Source organism: Dipodomys merriami, unplaced genomic scaffold (genome assembly GCF_024711535.1).
Source record: "Dipodomys merriami isolate MVZ:Mamm:240054 unplaced genomic scaffold, mDipMer1.0.p SCAF_4, whole genome shotgun sequence".
In the NCBI taxonomy this organism is placed as follows: domain Eukaryota; kingdom Metazoa; phylum Chordata; class Mammalia; order Rodentia; family Heteromyidae; genus Dipodomys; species Dipodomys merriami.
Window position 1 is genome coordinate 50,326,614 of NW_027205603.1, and position 17,347 is coordinate 50,343,960.

At 37.7% G+C, this 17,347-nt stretch overlaps 1 protein-coding gene across 2 annotated transcripts in view; it reads right to left on the reverse strand.

The window, feature by feature from the left end:
* Pag1 (phosphoprotein membrane anchor with glycosphingolipid microdomains 1) overlaps positions 1-17,347 on the reverse strand; it is a 147,091-nt gene that overhangs the window by 41,628 nt on the left and 88,116 nt on the right. The window contains exon 4 of one of the 2 annotated variants that reach the window (XM_069990977.1): positions 14,242-14,349. The exons of the other annotated variant lie outside the window; for it this stretch is intronic. The gene's annotated coding sequence lies outside the window, so the exon portion shown is untranslated. The remainder of the gene's footprint in view (positions 1-14,241; positions 14,350-17,347) is intronic. 2 annotated transcript variants of the gene reach the window in all.

Sequence of the window (17,347 nt, forward strand, 5' to 3'; positions counted from 1 at the left end):
TGCTATTGTTCATTCTCTTGCATATCTAGTTTTACAAAGTCCATTTAGTGTTAAAGGGATCATAATAGCCTAAAATCTTTTGTCAGTAATTTATCTCTCCATTATTACCATGTGATACATAGGGCTCAGTCCAGGAAGTCAGCTGGAATACCTTCAGGACAAATCCTACTGACATATGGCATAGACAGTTGGGCACTACCGCTATTTCGAGGCACTTCTGTTTGGTCTAGACTAGCATTTTCAGCCATATTGATAACACACTGTGCCAGCTTTCAAAATATGTGCCTGTGTTTGCATGTCAGCTCTATTCAGTGTCTTCATGATTTCAGTTTTCTTTTGAAGCACATAAAATATATTTGATAGTACTATCAAAACCAGTTATATTTATATCTTGTAAAACATTCATAGTCCAGTGACCTTACCTAGTACAGACTTCTCCCAATAAATGTGTTAGCCCTTTCTGCTGATTCCTGTGCTGATTTACCAAAACTGTATTTTATTGAGAAACATAAAAGAAGAATTCACACATTACCACATTCAATATAACAGATGCTATTATGTTTATAATTTATCATAGCTCCAACCAACAAAAGAAATAATCATATATTAGCTGCATATAAATACTTTATATATGTTGAATTTTTAAAGGAAGCAGATGCCAGTTGGGTGCTGGTGGCTCATATCTGTAATCCTAACTACTCAGGAGGCTGAGATTTGAGGATTGTGGTTCAAAGCCAGCCTAGGCAGAAAAGTCTTTGGGACTCTTTATATCCAAATGACCACCAAAAAAGCCAGAAATAGAGTTATGGCTCAAGTGGTAGAGTGCTAAGTTTGAGCACAAAAGCTCAGAAACAGCGCCCAGGCTCTGAGAGTTCAAGCCCCAGGATACTCCTCCTCCCCCCCCCCCCCCCGCCCCATCCTACATACACACAAGCAGATGCATCTGAACTGAATGTTCAATTGTAATATTGCCTAAACAGGTACAGATACTGTGTGGTATGATACAGCATGTGGCATGATACTGGAACAACCAGAAGATATAACGAATGTGAACTTGAACTGATCAGGACCCTGGATCTTCCAAAACTTCATAATTATTACTACTATCACTTGAATGATCAAATAACTATTAAGGATTTTTTCGACTTATGCCAGTCAATCACATGCACAAGATTTTGAAGTCTGTATATAAGTTCCTGGAGATTTTTAACTGTCCTAAAACAAAATTTTACCAATTTCTTACAACTACCTTGTATAGTTATCCATAATGGTTATCTATGTGTCAACTCAAAAGGCAGAGCTAGGATCAAGAGGAAGATGATTCACTATGGCACATGTGATAAAAACACTTCTAGCTTTGGGTTCCTTTCCCTAGCTGTGAGATGTTGTAGTTTTGGAAGGCTCAGTCTTAAATTCTTTTCCTATTGTATTATGGGGCATGTCATCCACAAGCATGGCTTCAAATCTCATCAGTTTGCCTTAATCCACAAATTTGTATCCCAACCAAAGGCTTTTTTCTCAGCAGCAAGCCACATATCCAGGTGTCACTTAGGCCTCTTTGCCTGGCATCTCCCAAGCTCTGTGCCTTGTTGTATACAAGGCTGATTGCTCCACCTTCCTCTGCCAAGGGGACATCCTTCAGGTCTCCCTCTCTCCATGAGTGGTGTCACATTCTGCTGGTCACAACAGACTGAAGAAAGCTGGGTGCTATGGCTCATGCCTGTAATCCTAGATACTTAGGAGGCAGAGATCTGAGGATCACAGTTTGAAGCCAGTCCAGGCAGGAAAGTCTGTGAGACTCTTATATCCAATAAAAAGCAGGAAGTGGCACTATGGCTCAAGTGGTAGAGTGCTTGCCTTGAGTAAAAGAAGCTCAGGGACAGTGCCCAGGCCCAGAGTTCAAGGCCTAGGACTTGGCAAAGAAACACAAAAACCAACGAACAATAACAACAAAACAACAACAACAGAAACAACCAAAAAACAAATGACTAAATCCCAGGTTATCCCATGGGTCACTCAATCTCTACTTCCCCTTCTTCTCTACATGTAATTTAACACTGAACTCCTTAATGTCATCTCTTTAGATGACTTCAAAATCTATCTCTTGAGTTATACTGTCTCTACCTCCCCAGGTCTAGTCCCTTGGTTTAACCCACCAGTACTTCTTATCTCGCCTATTCTAAGAGCCTACTGGTCTTCCTCTATTCATACTGCTGCCTTCCAACCTCGCCTTCCAAACCCCATCTAGATAGATCTTTCCAGAAAGAGCCTACTGGTCTTCCTCTATTCATACTGCTGCCTTCCAACCTCTCCTTCAAAACCCCATCTAGATAGATCTTTCCAGAATGAAAATCTGATCACACTAAACCAACTATATAAAACCCTTTAGTGGATTCCTATTGTTTAAGGACAAAGAAAACGAAATAATAAAAAGTAGGCCATAATCTCCTGCAAATTGTACCTTTTACCTAGCTCTTTCACCTCTTCCTACTTCCTTGCTGTCTACCATCCCAGCCACTTCTTCCTTTTCTGGAACTTCTTCAACCTTGCTACAGACTTTCTTTCCCCAGTTAGGTTCTATACTTCCTCTGAGATTGGCAAGTCTTCAGTTCATCAGATCCTTGCCTATTGCTACTGTGTTGCTTTTTTTAAAAATAGCACCTCATTTACTTTTATTTGTGTGATATATTTGGTCATGTGTGTGATACCTGCTACACAGTGTGGAAAGCTACTGCAAATCAAATCCAAAAGAGGAATTGGTGGGCTACTGTATCTATCCTTGGCTCTGGTGGTACATGACAATCTTGATGTCCATGGTTAATCTAGAGATATTTGTCAGGATATGGTTTTGATTTGTTTTTGTTTTCATAATCAATTTTAAAGTATAAGGTCAGATTTACAAAGAGGACCAGTTGCACTATTTGTTGGAAAGCTTACTATTATCAATTACCACCTAATGTTTCTGATTGTTTAGTAAGACATCATTTAATTATGAACTTTCTAAGTTCGAAGTTTAATAGAACCATGAGAGCATAGTTTGAGTTCCTCAAACTAATAGGGACGTGCAAAATGCATATTGTATCATACTGATTTAGCAGGTAATCTTTTTTATAGCAGAGTATATAAAAGGTGTAACAGCAGCATCAATAGTAGTGGATAAGTAGTCAGGCAGACAGAAACAACATCTTGTTCCTCTGAGATGTCATCTCAGATTTAAGAGCCTACTTCATCTTCCTCCACCCACTGATCCATAGCCACTATAATCAACTTACTTTTGTGTAATACTTTAGTTTATCAAATGTTTTCACAGTTTTCCCTGTATAGTTCAAAAATCTTGTGAAAAATGTAAGGTGGAGTTGTGTTTTTATTTCTAAATCATTTTGAGTGCTTGAGTAAGGAGGAAACAATAGAATAAACTAGCTGCTTTTGCTCCAACAGCTAAGGTAGGAGCCAGAAGCTTTTTTTCTGCTTCCACTGGAACTCCTATATTCTTCCATCAGAATATCTTTCCCTTAGAAAAAATATGTTTCTACAAAGTGAGCCTGTGACCGTAAGCCAGGATAACACAGACCGTACTGCTGCTACAATCACCAACTCCAGTGCCACAGGGACCTGATAGGTAAGGCACATGTGAGATAGTCAGGTGGATACTGACCTATGAAACGAGATGCCATCTTTCTCATATATCTACAAAGATATAAACTACTACATGTTTTTTTCTCCTATTTTGCTTTTTTCTTAACACTACTTTAAGAAAACCATGGCACAAAACTAATGAAACTTGGTACTTACAACTTGATAGAGGAAGTGAACTGTTATGCCACATGACCCATGCTGAGTGCTGCTAGGTGTTCTTATAAAAGACATGGCATTGTCTAAAAGGGATAACATTCTTTGGTTTCAAAAAATAGAAGAATGGGGTCCACTACCCAGTGTCCACCTGTGAGGATTTTGTGAATGCTCCAGATTTATGAGGTAGAACTAGCACTTAGGTGTTATAACTTACCTCAAAAGTGAAGAATGAAACAGATTATGCTTACTAAACTTATGTGTGGCTTGTATCTGTATAAGCTTTTCAACATATTCTAATTCATATGCTTGATATCGAAGTGTTAACATAGTTTTAAAACAGTATTTTATTGAAAACCTTGGACTGCTTGGGGATTCTTGAGAGCTAGTTCCAAATACCTACTTTCACTCCCCTCCCTGCCCCCACCTTGGTACTTGTTATGAGGCTTGCACTCAGGATTTAGACACTGTCCTTGAGCATTTTTGCAAAGCTAATGCTCTACCACTTGAACCACAGCTCCACTTCCATCTTTTCAATGGTTAATTGGAGAGAGTCTCATAGACTTTCCTGCTTTGGTTGGAGCCTCGAGTAGCTAGGATTACAGGCGTGAGCAAGTCACTGGAGCCTTGCTTGCTTTTTTATTTGTTAAAAAAAATTGGGAGTAATTTAAAATATCTACAGGACTTACCAAGAGGCAAAATGCTCTTACCTATATTTTAAATCTGTACTCAATGTTCTATTTTGTCAAACACATGTCAAAAATATGGAAATCCCTTTGAAGACATATATATGTGTGTGTGTGTGTGTGTGTATATATATATATATATATATATATATATATATATATATATATATATAAAATCAAATTTAGAATATGAAGCCCCAGATGGTCCAGTAGTAGCAACAAAAACCGCTTCCCTTGCCAACATGAATTTCATAAACTAGAAATCATTATCAGGCCTGCAAGTACAGACAGAGCAAGTCTACAAATACTTATTACTATATGCTTGGTATTATTTTAGGTACTTCATTACATGGTCCATAAAACACTATTTTAAAAACAAACACTGAATGTTCGAAATGAACTGTTTATTCTTCACCACAAAGGCACTGGTGCATCTCCAGAATGCCTAGTCTGTATACCCATGTGTTCTGGCAAGACAGGGCAATGAATGCAAATGGGACCTACAGCCTTTAAAAGCAAAAGCAAACTTCTGTGCTGGGTTGTCTTGAATGTTTAACTGGTGTCTCTCTCATTTTTTTCCCCCTAATAATCTAAGTTTGTAGGAATCTTTGTGTTCTCACAGACAACCTAGTAATGGTGATGAAACAGCTATATAAACATAAATGCCACTGTGTGATTATTATTGATGAGATAGGGAACCTCTTGGCTATAGATTCACAGGCTTCCCTGTTGCATGGAAAGGTAGAAAGTAAGAGAGAGATGAGATGCAAGCCATTCTCTTCATCATTCTACCTCAAGGACTTTCTAAAATCATAAAAGGGACTGTAGTACTACATTGGCAAGCCAGGGTCAAACAATGATGTATGAGTAGGTGGCCACATGATAAAGCAATGGTTGGGAGGCTTCTGGAGGAAGTGGGTTGGGTGCATCAGGTTGGAGTCAGGAGGCAGAGCCCAGTGCTCTTTTAGAAGCTTAAAAGTTCCATTACTGTAAAGATAAGGCATCATCCTCAATGAACACTCACCTTTCACAATCTATTTATTTCAAAAAAGAAAGTTTTTTTTGACCCAGCTCATATCACTTATTGGAGATATTCTAGCTGCCACATAAATAAATCTCCATCCAATGCATTTTACGGGATTCAAAAGCAATTTATGGATCAATCTAGAACTATATATTGCTTAGCTTGTTTTGTGAAAATACTAATAATAGTGAAAGAAATCAATGAGGGTTTATGAGGTTTTCACTCTGCTTAGGTTTTGAAATGGGTTCTTACCCATTATAAAAGGCCTCTAATAGTTTTGGAGTTTAATATTGCACGTCGTTGTCTCTGATTCTTTCCTTGTGTCCACCTTTTGTGTGTTACACACAGCTATTACTGAATTGTCAGCCCTCATCATATGACAGTATGTGGATCCCATGCCAAAGTACACATACATGCACTTAAGAGTCAACAAGTTCCCTACTTCTGTTGTCCTTCTGCACCAGAGAAAGAGTAACACCAAATGCATTCAAAGGCTCATCTTATACTCTAAACGAATAAGCAATTAAGTAATTTGGCTGAAAAATCACATTTTTAGTATAACTAAGGATAAGCTAATAGCTTCCAAAGATTGAAAATCTACAATTTGCCAAGTACTATTTTCCACTCATTTGAAAAAAAAAAATCTAGTTCTATTTAACTTGTTATCCAAAGGATTTCTGTGAGGTACAGATAGGTGGAGGAAATGGTACAATGATCTTTCCTTCCTTGTATCTTTACTTTGTGTGTGTGTGTGTGTGTGTGTGTGTGTGTGTGTGTGTGTGTGTGTGTGTGTGTGTGTGTGTGTGTATGCACGCCAATACTGAGGTTTACACTCAGTACATGACAACTCAGCTATCCGTTACCTTTTTTGCTCAAGGCTGGTGGTCTACCACTTGCCATAGCTCCATTTCAGCTTTTTGAGGGTTAGAGATAAAAGTCTCATAGATTTGTCTGCCCAGGCTGGCTTTGAACCCTGATCTTCAAGGTCTCAGCGTCCTGAATAGCTGGGATTCAGTCATAAGCCATTAGTGCCAGCTTGCATTTTATTGCAGTGTGACTTTGTAGCTCCGTGTAGCCAGAAATGCCTGACTACCTTCTCAATTCTGCACAGATCTGGGGCTCATGGTGGCCCTGGAGATGCACCAAAAGCAGCTGTGTGTTCACTCTGCATCTGCTCACAAGCTGTGCATGCTTCCACTCTCACTCTTGGACCTCTGTGGTAAGCCCAGACTAGTGTGTGAGACAGCAGACACACATAAGGTGTCCTTGTTGTCTTCCCCAAGTCATCCAATCTCTAGAGGCAGAGAAAGATAGTTGACTGTTGGGTAGAAAAACCCAACCGAGACCAGAAAATTTCCCAAGATAAGCCAGCACAGTCTAGAAAACCACAGATTCAGGATCTAAGGAAATGGCAATTATTTGAAGCTCTTAAACTATGGGGTAGCTTCTTACACAGTCAAAGCTAACTGACAATTGCAGGCATTCTTAACTTCAACTGTACTAAAGAGAGACATCATAATTTATCCCAGCTCCACTAGCTGGTCAGTAGTAATGCTATTGGGTTATCCTATTTTCTTTAAAGGCCCACACTTTTAAGTCCCTTTTATTGTATTGCTTGTTTTGGGCAGTCCTGGAGTTTGAACTCAGGACTTTGCACTTGGCAGGTGTCATCCCTCCAGCCCTTGACTGATTTTTATTTTTTAAAATATCCTCATATGGAATACTTTGTATATGCTCAGTGTTGGATTAGAAGTATTTCCTATAGGTAGATAGCTTGCAATCACTAGCTGCCTTTAATGGTCTTGCCATGTGATTTGTAGTACCTGAAATGTATCTTCTGTCTTTGGAACTTGCTCAAATGTAACCACTCCTCAGAAATTTCCCTTAATCTTCCTTAGGCATCTCCCAAGAGAGAAATAAAAGTTTCTAATTTATAGTTGATTGCAAAAGCAACCACAATTGCTCATTTCTTCCTATATCCCCCGCCCTTCGTGATATGACATTTCAGGAACTACTATCAAGAGATGAAATTGATTTCTCCACCCTCTGAATTTAAACTTGCCTTGTGACTGTCTTTGGGCAAGAAATGTAACAAAAGTGACAGTATGTCAGTTCTGAGAAGCCTTAGGACCTTTGCATGTTCCCCAATATTCTCTAGGAAAACCTAACTCTATTTCTCAAAAAAATTTTGGTCTGTTCCTGCCAAAGAAAGCGAGACCATAAGGAATAGAGCTCAGTTAGCCATTCTGTCTCAGATGAAGCCCCTAGAGTTGTGAGCAGACCCCAGCCAAGGTCAACAAAGCCAAACCACACTGACCACTGTCATATACAAGGTGTCTAGCTGAGCTCAGCCTGAAATGCCCATCCCAAAATTAGAAGCTAAATAAAGTCACTGAAAGCCACTAAGCTTGTGCTAAAGCAATGGATAAAGGAGATCTATTCTGCTTTTTTGTATATGAGATCCTTTGTACTCTTTATTTTTCAACTCATTAAAAAAATAGCCTGTGAATTCCATAAATGTCACTAAATAAATGGATGAATGAATGAATGGCTAAATATTCAACTACACTAAGTTGAGACTTTTTTTTTTTTTAACAAAACAGACCTCTGGCTTTTAGTATTTATTTTGAAGTGGTTAACTTTTCTCTTTCCTGGGTGGGAGGTAAAGCAATGTTTAAGCACAGGACCTGCTACTTAGCAGGTGTGCTCAATAAACGTTAGCTCCCACTGATGCTGAGTATGAAATCAGATGCCAAACAAAAGCCAAAGCAAACACCATGCACTGAGATAGTCAGGATGTTTTTTTTCCCTAAATGCTTTTACAATCAGGGCAATCTCTCTGGGGTATCTGTAGGATGGAGATTTAGGGCAAGCAACATGCTGTTTTTGTTTCTGTAGATATGGGCAAGCTTCTTTCTTTTTGAGAATACACAGCTTTTGTGGCTTCCTACCTCCTCCAACACCTCACCACAAAGAGCAGAAGTCCTACAATGGAAAGGCCACCTTAGAGGCCTCTTGCTTATTAAGGCCAGTGCTTCATAGCTTTGGCTATACTCTGGAAGCCTGGCGGGGGACAGGGAGGGGAGGATTTTAACAATGCCTCCAGTGATTGATTTAGCTAGTTTGGGGGTACAGCTTGCAAGTGGAGACTTGAATCCTCATTGAGGACCTATCCTCAACTTTTCATGGGACTGCTTCCATCAGTGAAATGGTTGTTACTGGATTAACTTTTTAAGGAAGTTCTAAAAGCATCTTTTATAAAAACCCAGCCTGAGAAGCAGTATTTTTCGGATAGACAATGGTGAGCTCAAAAGAAATTAAGAAATAATTTTCAGGAGAGCAATTCCCTGATGATTGACTGCTTAAGTATAATATGAACACTTGGCAAGGTCCTTGATGTCTTAAAAGCCTTGAACTTAATTAAATATTCAAAATTTTATTGTCCTAAATTAAATAATACAAAACACTTAAATAATATGTTGAATCTAATTTGCACTTAAATGTATAATCTTAAAATTCAGTGGCCTAAAATTCTTCTCTCTGAAAAATGTACATTACCCCATGAATAAAATACTTTTTCACAAATTAATGTCTTATTAAATATTTTAAGCTCAGGCTCAACATGAGTATTTAAAAAACTAGTCTTATCTTCATACTACATAAGGGACTCTCTCTCAAAAGTGTTATTTTCAGCCATTACTTATTTTTTGTAGAGCATAAAGTGGTTGAAAAATGATGATTTTGTTACACTCTGTATAATGTATACAAATTGCTTTAATGTCAAGACTTTATCCTCAATAATTCTGTAACTGCAATCACAAAAATGGACCAGAAACATGTATTCTTTCTAAGTCACAGTCTCTCCAAGAGGAAAAAAAAAATCTGCTTTGACATTCTGACTTCACAGTTAATATCGGAGAGAAGATACAGAGAGCATGAACAAGTTAAGCAATGCCTAGAACCAACTGCTGGGAATGTAGCCCAGGGCTTTTGAGTCTCACTTCTCTGGGGGTTTCTGGAAGATAATGGCAAAGTGTGATCTAGCCCAGAAAAATCAAATGGCAGGGCTAGATCTGGTTCCTAGCTTTGCCAAATACGCAGGTTTTTTTTTTTTTTCCCCAACCTCTACTATAGATGGCTGTATTGAACAGAGTAGGACAACAGGAAAATGATCCCTTTCTACTTCTTACTACAAAACAGGATAAAGTCAACTATAGTCATTAAATGCAAAAGTTATATTAGCTGAGTTTGTAAAGAATGTCCTTTTTTTGTTTCAAGTTCCTAACCAGGATGGCATATTATATATAATCTTCTTTAAGAGAGAAGGGGGCAGGGAACGAGGAAGAGGAAAGAAAGAAGGGAAAGGGAAAAGGGAGGGGGAGGACTATTTTTCTTCTCTCAGCCAATTAAGGGCAAAATCCTACAAATTGCTTTCTCATGTTCTCTAATACAAAAGAAAAGGGCATATGTTAATGAAGTAGCATGGAGTTTTAATTATGAGAAATACACTGGATAAGACAAAGATTAGGTTAGAAAGAATGTGACATTTGGGAGGACCGAGTCATGTGGTCTCTGTTTTCAACATGGATTAATAGTCTAGTAGGCAGAATAGTGTGAGAACATAGAGTAATAGCAGCCATTTACATAAAACCATAGTAATACTGTGCAATTTGCCATCATTTACTTTAAGGAAGTTTGCATTTTTAAAGCCCACAGAGATGTAGTGAAAATTTCCTTGCCAATGTTTATGTAAAACATTTCCCAAACAGGAGTGATTCATCTTATTCTGAAATGAATTGTTAGATCACAGCAGAAGATATTAGTGTTTGCATCCCTTATAGAAATGCCAAACTAAAATTTTACTCTGCCTGATGCTGTACTATAAATGGGGAAATTAAAATAGTAAAAAATGTTCTCCAAGTTGCTAAACATTCTTTCTTAACATTTATTTCTTAGTACAAATGACTTATTCTTTCAAAATTTGAAAATGAGTGCTAGTTACAGTCAGAGAAATGTCATTCTTATTTTAATTAATGAAATGTCAAAGATACTCTACTCATATATATTTCTTTTTTATTGGGATCGTAGACATTGAAAAGCCTCTAAATATTTGTTACAAAAAGTTAAGGGATAGGAAGGGGAAACAAAGGAGGAGGCTACAATGCTTGATAAGAAATGTACTCATTATCTCGCCCATGTAATTGTAACCCCTCTGTACAGTATTTTCACAATAAAAAAAATAAAAATAAAAAAAGTAGTTGCTCTGATGACAGTGGGTTTTTAAGAACTGGAACAGCAAAACAACATTAGTGTTGGAAAACTGATGCTAGTGTAAATTTTACTGAATTTTGTTAGCTGTGTTTGAATATAATAATGGATATAAAATTTATCAAGTGTAATAAAAACAAATGAATGGTAAGGTTAGACTTCAAAGCCAATAAATAAATGGAATAAGATTAGACAAATACTGCTGTAAGAACACAAGGAAAGAAAAAGTAAGAAATTTTAATGTAAGATAGGAGGTCTTAAGAAATCAACTTTAGTGATCAAAAGAACAACACATGGGAAAATGACAATGACTTATGATTGGTATTTCAAAACAGTCTATATATACCTATCTTATAGCATATAAGGAGAAGATAAATAGTATAGGGATTTGCATAAGATTCTTATGGTTAACATACATTTAAAGAGATGATTCTTGGATAGAAAGTGCCAAGAGATCTATGACATGGACAGAAAGAGGGAAGAAGGGCAAGAAGGGCTTCATGACAGTTTCTGGCCTTTAGACTTCCTTCTATAACTGTCAAGACTTCACGTTACACAATTACAATGATGTGCAATGCTTCCTATGCTCTGTTCTTAATTGGTTATTGGATGTATGTTTAAAATAATGGCATATGACTAATTTATAAGAGTGGTAAGATTCTCTTTACATTTTATGCAAAAAGTTGTTCTAACACTTTTACCTTAGCTTCATTAAAGATTTCAAGTGTTGTGAAGAGTTAAATTTTTGCAAGCCTTCAGAGGAGATATATTGGTTTAAAATTTTGTAACATATGAAGTAACCTGAGTAAAATGATACGATTTTAGGTAGATTCAAGTTCACTTATTCAATCTTTAATCATTAATTCAACTACTAGCTAAATTATTTTGTAATGAAACACATAACTTGCAGACAATTTTTGATTTGGCATAATGGTATAGATTCTTGACTCTGGGACTATGTAAGTTTCAAACTGCATCTAATATGCCATGATATTCAAAAGCAATGTACCATGTGATTTTTTTTTTTTTGTTTCTTTGTATGTTCCTCCCGCATGGTATAACCCCTGTTTTCACTGTATTTGATGTGGGTGCCTTGCATCTTGTATATACACTTCTCTAATTCGGGGAAGGGAAGGGAAAAAAACAAAATGCTTAAATAGGGATACAGGTTGACCCATTATAACAATGAGATGTACAAGACACTATGTTGAAAACAAACTTTACAACTTTGGAGGCAGGGCAGGGGTATAGGGAGACGCGTAGTTGTGGAGGTGGAAGGGAAGGGATGGTAGGGGGAAAACAAAGGAGGAGGCAACAATGCTCGATAGGAAATGTACTCATTACCTTGCTCATGCAACTGTAACTCCTCTGCACAGTATTTTTACAATAAAAAAGCACAAAAATAGTTTATGTTGTCAGCATACCAGGGAGAATGAGGATGGATGGACAGACAGACAGACAAATAGATAGACACACATACACACAGAGTCATTCATTTAGCCACTACCCCATTTAAGAAATAAAACAGTACCAACACATGAAAAGTATGTGAGAACATTGATCATATTATAATATCCTTTCAGCAATGTTCCTTATGCTTACTACACAATGAACCAGGTATCCATTATATGTATAAAGTCAGAACATGAGTAATGATAAGAACTAATTAAAAGCACTATGGGAGCTTACATTGTTCATGAATCATAAGGAGGCTTGCTCACTTGAATATCCCTAATGGCTTTGCATTTTCTAAGAAACTCTCCTCCCAATTATTTTATCACAAATACTTAGGCATCATCTAAATAATTAATTATTGTCCTTTTATTTTTTTATTACCTTAAATTAGCTATATAGGGTGGATGAATGGATAGGATTTCATTGATACATTTCTATATGTGTTTAAAATATATTTCAATCAATCTCATCTCTTGTATCATTCTCCCTTCTCCCCATTCCCCCTTAACCAAACAATTTCAACTAGTTTCACTGTTCTATTTTCTTAGATGCAAATATTCTACTTCAAACATATTAATTATCTTAATTTTATTTCAACTTTAAAAAACAGAAATTGGATTTGAAATTTTACTACCCTAAACAATGTAATAAATGTCTACAATACCTCTGAATCCCAGTGGTTTTCTAGAGCGGCTGTTGGAAAGCCCTGTCTCAGTTCTTGGGACTCTTCTGACAAATGACAAGAAGTTAAGAGAAGGATGAACGAAACGGAAACAAAGCATGTTGGAAACACTAAGCAAGAAGTGGGCACAAAGAAGGTCAGGGTAAAAAGCTCTGCTTTGAACATTGTCTCCCAGGGAGAGCAAGTCACACAGCCGTGAAGGTAAAGTTAAAACTTTGGAGCCCACAAAACTAAGACATAAGCATTTCCATATATACCAAAGCTGGTCTATAATATGGAATGGGTCAGAAATTCAATGTACACACATCTACTTAGGTTACACATCTGCTAAGTCCCACATTTCTTTGGTGCATCTTAAGCCAAAATATCTACCTAAAGGACCAAAAAAGGCTGAGAATTGAAAATGGTAAGAAAAATTTTGTCATGAAACTTCTGAGAACTTGGAACAGCTGTTTCCCATGTGAATATGTGATTGTTTGGGTTTAGGGATTTACTAACCATGGAACAAGGAACATACTTCTTTTTCAAATTGTTCATTTATAAAGCACAGAATAAAGCTTGATTATATCACAGCTGCCATGAGGGAGTTTACAGAACTCATTTTGCACTAGCTTCCCTCCTCCACCTCTCTTCACTTTTATTTTCTGTTTCCTTTTATCCCTGCCTATTTTTTTTCCATTTTAATGTGTTGTTTATTGTGTTACATTCTTTAAGCCCTTCTGGAACAAGGCAGGGTGTAAATAAACAGTCCCCAGCTAACAAAGATGAAAAGCACTTAGAGATAATCTAGCTATCTTCCATATTGTACAGATGAGAAATCGGAGCCTCCAAGGCCCAATGACTATTGGTTTAAAGACTGGTTTGAAATTTAGAGATCCCAGTATCTAGTTGCTGCCTACAACAAGAGATTCTCTTGTGTTTCCTTTTCTCGAGGCACCACTGCCCAGGGATGTCAACAGACATTCTCCCTACCTGAGAGAATGCAAAATTAAGGCAATTATGTATTCTACATCATAAGAAATTTTTGAGGAATCCTTCAATAAGTGAATGGATTTAATTCAGTCTAACTTATACCTCTCTCATAGGTGTGCCTGTACATCTTTTTTCTTTTCTCCTTTAGGAACTGTACCCTTAACATCCCTCAGGACACACTTTGGGAGATGCTGGGTTCAGACAAAGACTCCAGAAAGCAGATGGGAGGGAGGAATTGTCAAATGACCATCTCTCTACACAATGGCCTTAATAATCGCTGCTCCTGACCTGGCAAAATGGTGCTGCTCCATTGGCCTGGAACACGGTCTGGTAACAGGGTGTTAAGGAAGTGGTAAAGCACTCACCTGCAGCCTTTCTCCCAATATTGCTGAAGTCCTGCACAGGTGTGCTGGGTGAGGGCCTGTAAGTCTGTTCTCCAGGTAGGTGTTAACCTGCACCCATTGTGATTCCAACTAAAGGAGGAGGATTACAAATTCTTCCATTGAAGTAAATGCCATTAGATGAAGGGTGTACATTCTCAAACACAGTGACACAGCATCCTGTGTGTGCTTCTGTGGGGGTGCATGTGTGTTTACAGACCCCAAGGGGATGTGGCAGCTGAGCAAGTGTTGGCATGGTTCAGAAGGCCCGACACCCAAATTCCAGAGCCAATACCAGTGTGAGGACTGACTATACCCAGCAGGCAAGTGTTCACTCTCTCTGAGCTTTGGTTTCCTCTTTGGTTAAATGGAAATACTTGCTAGTATAAAATGGAAATAGGTAGTAAGGTAGCCAGGTGGATTAAAAACTGATTATTTGCCAAGTATTTTGGCCTAGTGTTTGCTTCACATTAAATCCAAGGTAAAATAATGCCATCTGGGACATATTCTAACTCCCTTAATATGTATTTTTCATACTAGAACACCATGCTATAGAACAATGGCTTCAACAAGACTCTTCCCTCCTCCCTTTGTGGCCACCCCAGCTAACCAGTGGCAAGGATCCCTGTAAGGGCTGTGTGCATCCTGACTTAGCTGCCTGTGACCTTCCACCATTTCTTTTTAAAAATATATTTTTTATTGTAAAGATGCTGTACAGTTACATGAGTAAGGTAATGAGTACATTTCCTATCAAGCATTGTTACCCCTTCCTTTGTTTGTCCCCTACCATCCCTTCCCTCCCCACCTCCCCAAGTCCTCCCTCCCCACCAAAGTTCTAAAGTTTGTTTTCAGCATTTTGTTATTTCCCTTCCCCCAACTCCCAAATTTTAGAAAAATGAATATACAAGATGCAGGGCACTGAAATCAAATACAGTGACAACAGGGATTGTACCATGGGGGATGAACATACAAAGAAACAAAAAAAATCACATACTACATTAAAAAGAACAACAAGAAAGATAAAATCTCTTGTGTCCCTATCTTGGGGTTTTCATTTTGCTTAGCATCAGGTTATATGGTCATACGTACGTAGTTTTTGACCTCTTCTGCTTGTCCTAGACATATACTAGTTATTGCAGATATGACAAACCATGGGACCTACATTTCTTTGAGTCTGGCTTACTTCACTTAATATAATTTTTTCCAAGTCTTTCCATTTCCTAACAAATGGGGCGGTGTCATTCTTTCTGATGAAGGCATAGAATTCCATTATGTGTGTGTGTGTGTGTGTGTGTGTGTGTGTGTGTGTGTGTGTATTTATATATATCACATTTTCTTGATCCATTCATCTACTGAGGGGCATCTGGGTGGATTTCATATCTTAGCGTGGTGAATAATGCTGTGATAAACATACTTGTGCTGGTAGCTTTGGTATGGCCTTATTTGTGATCATTTGGGTAAATGCCCAAAAATGGGATTGCTGGGTCATAGGGGAGTATATGTGGAGTCTTTTGAGGAATCTCCATACTGCTTTCCAAAGTGGTTGAACAAATTTACATTACCACCAACAATGCAGTAGGGTTCCCTTTTGGCCACATCCCCTCCAGCATCTGTTGTTATTAAAGTTCTTGATTATAGCCATTCTAACTGGGGTGGAACTCCCACCATTTCTGGTGAGCTGTGCTCTGAGGCTTTGGAGAGCCAAGTCTCCACCAGCCCATGCTAATGATTTAGCCGGGAGTATACTAGCTATTGGGGATTCAAACAAACCAGAATGAGCAAGCAGGGCAGGAGATATGGCTACTAGAGCCCCTGGCAGCTAGCAGAAGTTTCCCTGCAGTGCCCAGGCAGACAGCACTGTCTCCCAGGGCACCAGTCCTGCTGCCTCAGGCAGCACTAACACAGAGTCCCTGGTAAGGCTGAAAGGCTAGCCAGCCTCTTCATGACATCCTCTTACAAAGCTAAGTTCTGTGTTCCTCTCAGTCATCCTCACTCAATTATTAAACACAATCAAACAAAATTACATAAACTAAAATGTGTTATCTAGAAGCAATAAAGGAAAAGACAAACTCTGATCAAAGCCTTCATTATCTTCTTAGTTTCTTAATTTACTTGGAAACACATAAATATATTTATCTCCCTTTCTCTTTGTATAAATAATAATAATAATAATTATTATTTATGGGAATAAAATCCAGGACATCACATTCACAAGACAGGTACTCTACAACTGAGCTACACCCTCAGTCCTATTAGGACAAACACATACACATGTACATAAATATATTCACATATACACATACACATCTATATTCATATATTTTTTTCTGCATACATATATGTATGTAGAAAGAGACACAAATACAGACTAGATCTTGCTATGCAGTTCAGGCTGACTTTGAACTCACTATATTGCCTATATTGAGCTTGAACTCAAGATCCCCCTGTTTCCAATTCCCAAGTGCTGGGATTACAAATGCACCACAATGTCTGGCTATCTATCTTAAAAATATTAAACATATAGTATGTATTAAATATTAATATATATTAATTACATACATTTAAAGTACCTATATCTATGTCTACTTAAAATATATACTCAAAAAGATTGCATATTCAATTTAAATAATTGAGAAATTTTAAAACCACAAATAATATGTATTAATCATGCCAGTAGTCTTGGAGTAAAAGATGGGCTTTAGTGATTGAAGACTCATCCTTACATAAACTATATAGAAAGCCCAGAAGAATTTATAATAAATCTAATGATCTCTATATGGATAGTCTTATAACTATAGTTTTAGAAATCTCATAATTTATATTATACAGTACTTGTGAAAATATTCAGGAATTTATTTGTACACATACATACAAGCAAAGACTGGGGAGTAAGAATTCTCTTCAAGTTTGACGCTGAGAGGTCTTTAAACTTGGACCTGGCAATGACCCCTAAACATCTGCCACTGGGGATGCTCTGGGGTTGGAGTTTCTTCTCTTGATCACATACCCTGTCAACAAAAAAGCCTGCATTCTCTAAACATTTTCTACTCTAGTAACACACACACACACACACACACACACACACACACAC